A 10,497-nucleotide genomic window follows, 5' to 3' on the forward strand; every position below is an offset into this window, starting at 1 on the left:
CAAAATGTAGAGATTTATAACTAGAGAGTGTATAGTATTAGGTTGTCTAGAGTTAGTATTAGAGACTTTGTTATACTTTCTTAAACTACCTGAGTTTTAGTAGATGTAGTATAGAACATTGTAACCTTCTAGTAGTTCAGGGTAGGTGACTTACTTGTGTTACTTTCTGGTTCTGAGAGGTTTAAGCTACTTACTAAATTCAAACTTAGAGTTACTATAGATAGTAGTAGTGTAGAGAAAGTAAATACAGTTTCTCTAGTCAATAGAGAGGCAACTTTAGTAGCTTCTAAAGATACCTAGTACTAGGGGAAACAAGACCTGGTTATATGTAGTTAGGAAGAGAGCTAAACTTGCTTTAAGACTATAATAGTGTGTTTAGGAAGGCTAGAGAGTCTTACTAACAGTAGAGAGTGTTTAGGAAGGTTAGAGGAACCTTACTAACAGTAGAGAGTGTTTAGGAAGGTTAGAGGAACCTTACTAACAGTAGAGAGTGTTTAGGAAAGTTAGAGGAACCTTATTAACAGTAGGAGACATTTGGGAAGGTTGAGAGAACCTTACTAACATATAGTATAATAAAGACTACTTTGTTAATATTAAAAAAAAAGTAGAACAGTACTAGGAGAGTACTGAATACTGTTACAAACAAGTTCTGTTGAGTTCTAGGTTTGCTAACACACACAGAATGCTAACAGGACAAAGGTATCTTTATTATAGTTAGGAATAAGAACTAGTCTATATATATATAAGAACTCACCTTTGTTATAGTTAGAAATAACAACTAGTACAATAAAGGTGAAAGATTAAAACTATATATACTAGAAATGAAACAAAGGTGGCTCATACCTAAAGGGGAAAACAATACTAAAGATAAAAAGGAGAGTGTATGTATTTAAGAATAAAGGGTATGTAACTTAGACAATAAGGAAATATAGTATAAAGACAAAAGAGGAAATGTGTGTGACTCTAGAGTCTACACTAAGGAGGTCTAGGCTTGGGAGAAGGTCTGGGTTCAGAAATGTGGTTCTACACTAGGAGAGGTATGGAACAGTATAGAAGCTGTTGTAAGCTGTAGGGTAAGCTTACAACTATACTTAATATGTAGCTTTGAACTGTGTAGTTTACTACATTCTGAATTGATATTGTTCTTACTAATACTACTAGTGTATGCCTTGCCTAGAACTACTTTCAATTGTAAAGTATTGTTATAGGATTGTTTGTTCACTGATTTAATATAATGTATACTCTAATACTCTAAAAAAACTTAGTATTTCTATTTAAGACTGTATATATCCAGGTATTTCACTTTCTCTCTTATTCCTAGACCTGGCTAGAGTATTGTATCTATTGTAGTACTCCTGTACATTACTCCTGTACAATACATAGTCAATATTTACTATGTATAAGGTTAAACACTTGATTTTGTAAGTGTATACTTGATTTTCACTCTCTAAATCAAGTACTAATCCTTGTAGTTCTAATTTGTGTTCACTTTTACTATTCTCAAAGTACTGTTCTGCTAATACAATGTCTGTTTTGCTTGGATAGTCTGAATTGATTTCACAATTGTATTGAATGCTTGACAGTTCTGGTTTTTGTTCTGTTCCTTGTACTTTGTATATTCCTCTTACTTTGTACTTTCCTTTTACTTTCTACAAATTCAATTGTTTGTCTAGACTCTTGAGTGTTTCTTCTACACTCTTAGATTGATAGTTATGATCTCTACTGTCTGTAGGTACTGTAGTATGTCTGACTTTTGTTCTATTACCTGCCAGAAGCATTTTATACTTTTCTGTTACTATACTATTAAGTCTGCTCTTATTTGATAAAGGAGTTGCTTTCTCCTCTTCCTAATACATTCTATCAAATTTGTACATTCTCTTATTCAAATTGTTAATGTTTATCAAACTGTAGAATAGGCTAACATGTCTTATGTCTATCTTAATTACTCTGACTCTTACAATGTGTCTGAAGGTCTTACTTACCTTCTAGAAGTCTTGTTCCTTATTAAATCTCTATAGTTTTAATGCCTTGCTCTCCTGGCCTTTGTTACTCTTGTGTTCTGAGTCCTGACTGCTTTCTTTACTATCTAAAAGGGTCTTAAGTATTCTATTTCCCTCTACATTACTGTTGTTAATGTGTTTCTGTTCTAAAGTAAGTGTACTCACTAGATACTCATCCACACTCTTACTGATACTAACTATATACACAATAGAATCTATACTATCTTTCTGTATACTTGCTTTCATTAATTGACTGGCTGAATCCTTAAAACCAATTACCTGTTTGTCCTGAACTTGACTGTCTGAATCCTTAAGAACAATTGCTTGTACTTAGTGAGTTGAATCCTTAAACCCAACCTTCTGTACTTGATTAGACAAATTCTTGAATCTAATCACCTGAGTGTTTCTACTCTCTGTACTACTATTTACTATTTCTTTGAGCCTAGTAAGGTCAATACTTACTAGTGTCTACTCTACAGTGTGTGTTTGTCTAACTATATGTACTAGTACAGTTATATACCTTAATTCTACATTATTAGTATGTAGTAGTTTATTAGAGTGCCTTTAGTCTTGTATAGACAAGGACTTATTACCTAGAATAAGTTCATCAGGTTGCCTCCAGCCTACAAGGGACAAGAACTTACATTCTAGCATGTTAGTATTAATATTCAGACTTGGGTACCCTCTAGGAATTGTTAGTTAAGACTTAGTAGCCACATTGTAATTAATATCTAATAAGTAATCTTGTTGTCTATTACTTGTAAACTTAATACACACTTGTTTGTTCCTTTTTGCCTTTACAGATGCCTGGTCCTTGACCCATCTGATCAATACAAACCTCTAGCATATCTAGTACTAGTCTATATTAATATGTAATAATGTGTTACAGAAGTGTTCTGTAGTATTCTAAAGTATTGTAAACCTACTAGAGGTTAATCTAGCAAGTAGTCTCTGTTTCTACTCAAAAATCATAACTTTACTCACTAAAAATTCCTGATAGGTACTAGACAATGAGGGAGACCTAGGGTTGATCAGACCCTTTGGTTCCTCAGTATCTAGTAAGAGGTTTTGATACTAGGTGGGTATAGTTAAAAATATGTAAGAAAACTCACTGTTTCTTACAAGAGAATTCTAATTACTCTTAGTTTACTCAACTACTGACTAGGATAACCTAGTACTTGAGTAAGGAGTCAGGGGAAAAGAATCCCTTTGTCTAGCAGTCAATACTGTCTTTTATAAGAGTATACATGTGTAAATACATAAGGAGGAAGTATAACTAACTATAATAAGAATATATGTGCTTGTGAGTTCTACTATATAATGATCTGATACAATCAGTAATGTAGTAATAATAAAATACAAACTAGTAAATCAAATCCTTACAGTAGTACACTTGTGTGTTGTCCTATCTAACAAAATGACATAATAGGTATATGTAACATATTGAGCCATACAGATTCTTAAAATCAGGGCTAATAGTTGGGAGAGTAGAAGAGGGTGTAAGAGTGTAAATAAGTGGCTAGACTATCTGTCAGCAACAGTGTAGAGGGGACCCAAAGGCTCAGCAAGGGGACCCAGGCTACAACTATCCTATACAACAGAAATACAGAATGTAAGTACTAGAATATAGTCAGAACTTGTAGAACAGGTGGAGAGAGAGAGTGAGACAAGAGTAGAGTATATAGAGTGAGCCTAAGAGTACAGGACTACCTAGAGTAGACAAGATCAAGACTACAGGACCAGTCTGATCTTGTATGCCTATATATACTAAACTATACAAGAGTACTCAGGGAGTATAAGCTACTAAGAATGATAAGCTACAAAGAATGAAAGAAAGGAATGTCAAAGATAAAGGTACAAAGAATGAAGGGATGGACAAAGGGTAAGAGACTATAGAATGAACAAAGAATGAAGGGGTGGTCAAAGGAATAGAATGATGAAGTAAGGAAGGGTAGTAGTAAGAGTCAGTATACATATAGTCTATAGATAGCACCCCTGAGGGACAGAAGTCCTGAGTTCTAGTACAGAAGAGTGTAGAACCCTCAGAACTAAAGGTAAGAGAGTAGAGAACTGTAACATCACTCCCCCTCTAAAACTAATTGTCCTAATTAGTAAACATAAGGCTCAGTTAGTAGCTCAGGCATAGGTTGGAACAGTAGGGCTTGGAAATCTGTAAGGCTGAGTTTGTACAGAGTACTAGGATGAAGCTGATAGAAATCTTGGATTGCCTTAGGAGTATGGGTGAGGTTCTTAGCAGGTTCCCAAGTATGTTCCTCAACTAAGTATCCCTTCTAGTAAATAAGGAACTTAAGCTTTCTGTACACTAACTTAGTATCTGCTACATACTCTACTTTGTATTCTAGTTCAGAACTAATGAGTTCTAGTAGAGGCAGAGAGGGTCTTTGTTGTGAAGGAAAACTAGGATTGTAGTACTAAGACAGTAGAACCTTGTTGAACACTGAGTGTATGTACTTCCATATTGCTGAAAGTTAGAGTTTGTAGACAGAGGTGCTGACCTTCTTTTTAATGACAAAGGGTCTGAAGCACTTGTTGTCCAACTTCTTTATTAGGTGATCTGAGGTCAGATTAATAGCTTTCAGTATAACCTTATTACTAGGCTGGTAATCCTTGGCCACAAACCTCTTCTGATCATAGTTCTACTTTATAACCTGTACTACCTTTTCTAAAAGAGCTTGTGTGTCCTCTCTGGTTCTGTGTATCCATTCTGCAAAGTCTGTTACAGATTCAGAACTGTCATTCTGGTTCAGAACTGTCCCCTAGTACAGATGTCTCTCATGATTGAGGAAGAATAGAGACTGTCCTGTTACAGAGTGTTGCTAGTTATTATGTACAAATTCTGTCAGAGCTAACCATTCAGACTAATCTGATTACTAATGATTGATGAACATCCAGAGGTAGAGCTCAATCTCCTGATTGACTCACTCAGTTTGACTGTCAGTCTACAGGTGATAGACAGTAGAAGGGTTCCCTTGAATTCTGAGAAGTGTATACAAGTCCTACATGAATTTCAACTCAAATTACAGTCTACAATTGTGAATGAGCTTCTGAGAGAGTCTGTACAACTAGAAGATGTGATCCTGATAGATGTATACTATACCTTCAGAAGTGAGTTCCATTCTGGTTAGAACTGTATAGACTTACTTAGAGAATCAGTCAACAATTACACAGATAGTGTTATAACCCTAAGACTTAGGTAGCTTACTGATCAGGTCTACTAAGACTTCTTCCTAAGAGTGATCCAGAATCTGATGTGAATGTAGGGGAGCTCAAACCCTTGTCTGGTAGGCCTTAGTCTGTTGGCACATATTGTAACTAGTCATGTACTTTAGGATTTCCCTCTACATTCCTGGCCACTAGTAGTTCTGAGTAATAAGTTCCTGCATTTTGTGTCAGTCTGAATGTTCTACAGTCAGATTATTGTAATAAGCTCAGACAATGTCCTCCTACAGCTTCTGATCCTTCAGAATGTACAGTCAGCCTTCCTAGTAAACTTGTCCATCCTTATCCTCCTCCTAATCCCTAGCTTACTTCTCTAACTGCTTTACTACAACCTGGTCCTGTATGTGTTTCAGAGCTTACTGTATGTGAGTAACAAAGTCAACATTCTTAGATTCGAGTCAGATCTCTTGGATTGTCTCAGATGTAAAACAGGAATTGTCTAAGAGAACAAGATTTTCATTATTATTCTCCCCCCTTTTATGACCTACTTGTCTTAAGAGTAAATCAGCTTTTGTCATTTGTGTTCTAGGTTTGTGGGTCAGTACAAAGTCATAGTCCTACAGTTCTAACATCTAGTAGGCTTAGTAGTGGTTGAGCTTCTGAGGTGCCTGGAAATACTAGAGATTAAGGTGATCACTCTAAATCTTAAACTTCTGTACAGTACTAAGGAGATATTAATACTACTCCTCTAGGGAACAGACAATTGTAAGGAGTTCCTTGTTATAGATAGGGTAGTTCTGTTCTGTTGTAGAGAGGGATTCTGATCAGAACACTATTAGATACTACTTTCTGTCAATAAACTAGGACAGTACTACTCTATTTGTAAAGTTGGAAGAGTTGGCTTTGACTTAGAACTTGTCTGTAACTGTCAGAACTACTAATACAGACTTGCTAGTAATGGCCTGCTTGAGGGACTCAAACACAGACTGCTACTGATCATCCTATTACTAAGGAACATCTTTGCTAGTAAGATTGTAAAGGGGCTGAGCAATAGTACTAAAGCCTTGAATGAAGTATTAGTAGTAGTTTACAAACCTAAGAAACACTTGGACCTGTTTCAGGTTCTAAGGTTGTAGCCAGTTCTGAACTGTAGTTACCTTTGCTAGATCTATACAGACCTCTCCTCCACCAATCACAAAGCCTAGATAATTTACTGACTCCTGTACAAAAGAGTACTTTACTTCTTAGAGGAACAGTTTATTATCTTAGAGCTATTATAGAACTGCTTAGATTAGTTAGTAATAGTGCTTAACTGTTTAGGTGAAGATCAGAATGTTGTCTAGATACACACCAACATGCTCTAAGTCAATCAGATCTATGAGAATGTGATTCATGAATGACTGGAATGTTGCAGGCAAGTTAGTTAGTCTGAAGAACATTACAGTCAGTTTGTACAATCTACAATTGGTTCAGAACACAGTCTTCCACTCATCTCTGTCTTATATCCAAATATTATTGTACCCTTATTAAATGTTCAACTTAGTGAAAACCCTAGATGTATACATCTTATTAATGAGCTCCTGAATTAGAGGGAGCAGGTACTTGTTTTTGACAGTACTCTTATTAAGACAACAATAATCCTGGACTAGACAGAGCTTCCTATCTTTCTTTTTGACAAAGAAGAAAGAGGAGGCTATAGAGGACTTTAAGGGTCAGATCCAGCCATTCTGAAGATTTTCCTGAAGGAACTCATCAAGTGCCTCCTACTTGTCTCTGTTGAGTAGGTAGACCTTACAATCCTTAGGTTGGAAACCCTTAGTCAATTCAATTGTATAGTTCTAGAGACAGTGTTTAGGAAGCTAATTGAATTCCTCTTTACTAAAGACTTTGAGGAACTCTCAGACAAAATCCAGTAGTCTGGGTCTATGTGTGTTCTAGAGTAGAGTTGTTCTGAGAGGGTTCCAGACTGGTTCTGTCTCAGATATCCTTTAGATCAACTCTGTTCTACCTTGACTAGAATATGTATCCACATATCTATCCTAGTTGAAGAAGAACAACTGGTCACCTTCATCAGAACTGTTAGTAACATTAGAAGTGTTTGTATTGACTTAGAACAGTAGTACAAGGTAGTTACAAGACTCAGAACACTAATTAAACACAAGTGTCTACTCTAACTAATTAATAGTAGGATTGTAAGCCTTGAGCCATTTGAATCTAATGAAGATGTCTGTCTTTCTAAGGTTAGTGACTCTAAACTCAATACTTTCCTTATGATTCTGAATAGTCATTCATAGTTGGACAAACTCAGTAATCTGACCATTCCAGTTCAGGGTTTTGTCTGTATTGTATACTAGGATTAGAAGTAGAACACATTGAGTAGGGAGGTAGTGTTCCTACACAAAGACCTTATTAATATACAAACTAGTGTATCTACTGTCTACCAGAGCTATTGTTCAGATCTGAGAGGATCCTGAGAAGGGAGCCAAGAGGACAGGGACCTAGAGCTAGTACCTGGAATGTCCTCTGATGAACTACTACTTGTTCTGAAGGGAACATACAGCTTGTACAGTCTTGTTGTCTAAGAGGGTAAGTATATACACTAACATTTCCTTATTAACCTCTCTCTTTCAACAAGAACAGACCCATGTTCTTAGCTGTGAACTCAGCTGAGGCCATCCCTACTTAATACTATAGACAAACTACTGAGTAGTAAACAGGGCTAGGTAGTATTCTGAATGTTCTAAGATCCTGAAACACAGAAGTAGTAGGTTAGATTGTACAGATTTAGACTCAGATGAAGTACAAAGAGAAGAATCAAAAGAATCAGAAGAAATAGGAGAACTATCTACTTTTGTTTTCAACTTTTTTCTTTCTAATAAATAATTTTGTTAATTTATTTTTTCTACTTTTTCTACTTTTTCTGCTTTTCTTACTTTATTTACTTCTAATCCTACAGTGTCTATTGAATTAAAAGTAGTCATTAAAAAATCTGAGTCATAGCCCTTCAGTACTACATTCACTGTTAGGCCTCCACAAAATCCTAAGGTATATAGTCAGGGTCTGAGAGTTCTAAGGTGACTTCTGAATTTGTAGAAAAGGCTTCTTACTACAAATCCTGTTTGTCACTCATTATTACTCTAATGACCTGACAGATATGCTGTTACTTCTGTAGGCAGTCCTTAATTTAGTACCCTGACTTTCTGCAGGCAAAGTATACTCCTCACTTTTAGGCTTCTCTAATGTCTATTAGAACAGATTGATTACAAATTACAGGCAGATCAATCTGAGGGCTCAGAACTGTCAGAGCCAGACACATGTGTAAGCATTCTGTACAGACTTGACACATCTGAGCTACAGCTTGGTTGAAGGAGATAGTGTGTGTCTTCCACTCAGTGTAATTAACCAGTTCTAGTATCATTCTAAGAATCTTATTAACCAGTTCTAGGTGAAGAGCTTTTTCAAGCATTCTAATAAGGACATTATCAAACCTGAGTACAAATCCTGCCTTCTGGGCCAGGATATTGAACTCCTGAAAGAAGGCATCAGTAGAATGTTTGCCCTGTTACAGAGACACAAGCTTGTTCTGTACATTGTACTTCTTATTCAGATCAATGAAGGAAGTACAGAGCTGCCCTATGAATTCTGAATACAACTCATTGTTCTGAAGTCAGATCAGGCTTCCAATCTAATGTCCTTTGATCCAGTTCTGGGCCCAGGTGGCTGTGTTGCCTTCCTTCATGAAGGAGAGGACAAATAGGATGTGATTGAGATCTGAGGATAGATTGGTTGAAGTAGTAGCCATATATAGTTTGACTTGGCACTGGAAGTCCTTAAAGTACTACTTATTAAAGTCTGAAGGGCAGGCTACATACACTTTCTTTCTAGAACAGGTTACAACTTCTGGAATGATTAGAATGGGTTCTGAAGGGGCTGGGGGCACATGGTTGGCAAAGGCCTCTTAGATAGAGGTCTGTATGTATTGAGCTAGTTCTGCTTGTAACTGCTAATCTGGTAGGACAGTAGGGGTGGCAGTTGGTGTAGGAGGGTCCATGTTTATACTACAAAGGAATCAGTACTAAACTAAAAGGGGTAATGAATAGAAGAAGGGTGGTAAAAGTTTTAAAAGGGTTTAAAAAGTTTAAAAGTTAAAAATGTAAAAGGGTTGGGACAAAGAAAAGAGATCAACACAATAGTGAGTACTAATGCTCAAAATGTAGGAGAGTTGTAGGGTGGTAATAGGGAGTCTTAATCTGATGTCAGTAACAGTATAGAGGGGACCCAAAGGCTTAGTAAGGGGACCCAGGCTACAACTATCCTACACAATAGAAATACAGAATGTAAGTACTAGAATGTAGTCAAAACTTGTAGAACAGGCAGAGAGAGAGAGTGAGACAAGAGCAGAGTATATAGAGTGAGCCTAAGAGTACAGGACTACCTAGAGTAGACAAGATCAAGACTACAGGACCAGTCTGATCTTGTATGCCTATATATACTAAACTACACAAGAGTACTCAGGGAGTATGAGCTACTAAGAATGATAAGCTATAAAGAAAGAAAGAAAGGAATGTCAAAGATAAAGGTACAAAGAATGAAGGGATGGACAAAGGGTAAGAGACTATAGAATGAACAAAGAATGAAGGAGTAGTCAAAGGAATGGAATGATGAAGTAAGGAAGGGTAGTAGTAAGAGTCAGCACACATATAGTCTATAAACAGTGCCCCTGAGGGACAGAAGTCCTGAGTTCTGGTACAGAACTGAAGGTAAGAGAGTGGAGAACCATAACACTATCAGATAGAAGTAAGAAGTCCAAGGTATGTGTAAAGGGTTCCTCAGTACTAACACAAGGTAATCCCTAAGGTGTTTTTAAGCTCTAGTACAAAGTAATCCCTGAGGCATTCTTAAGCTCTGTATATTGTCCTTGTGTTTCTGACAACTATTAAAGGGACAGACATTCTTTAGACTTAGAGTAATATAGTAGATTCAAAGAAAGGTATTATAATGGTTGAGAGTTAACCCTTATTGTATCTTACTACTGGTACACATAGGGCATTTCACAATTCCTTACCTTAAAAAATAACTTACATAATGATAAACATTATTTGAAATTTATTTTCCCATTTTTGACCAGCAAAAATTATAAACAAAATTTAAAACTTTCTTTATACAAAAACTAGAAATTATTGTTAACATTTCTTCATTTGTGAAATCTTAAAATAAATAGAGATAATAATCTAAAACATAATTTCAAAACAAAATTAGAAATATTCTTTTGAATTTCTTTATTACTAGTACAGAGGAAGAACAAAAAATTCAAAAG

The sequence above is a fragment of the Fomitiporia mediterranea genome (genome assembly GCF_000271605.1).
Source record: "Fomitiporia mediterranea MF3/22 unplaced genomic scaffold FOMMEscaffold_5, whole genome shotgun sequence".
NCBI lineage: Eukaryota > Fungi > Basidiomycota > Agaricomycetes > Hymenochaetales > Hymenochaetaceae > Fomitiporia > Fomitiporia mediterranea.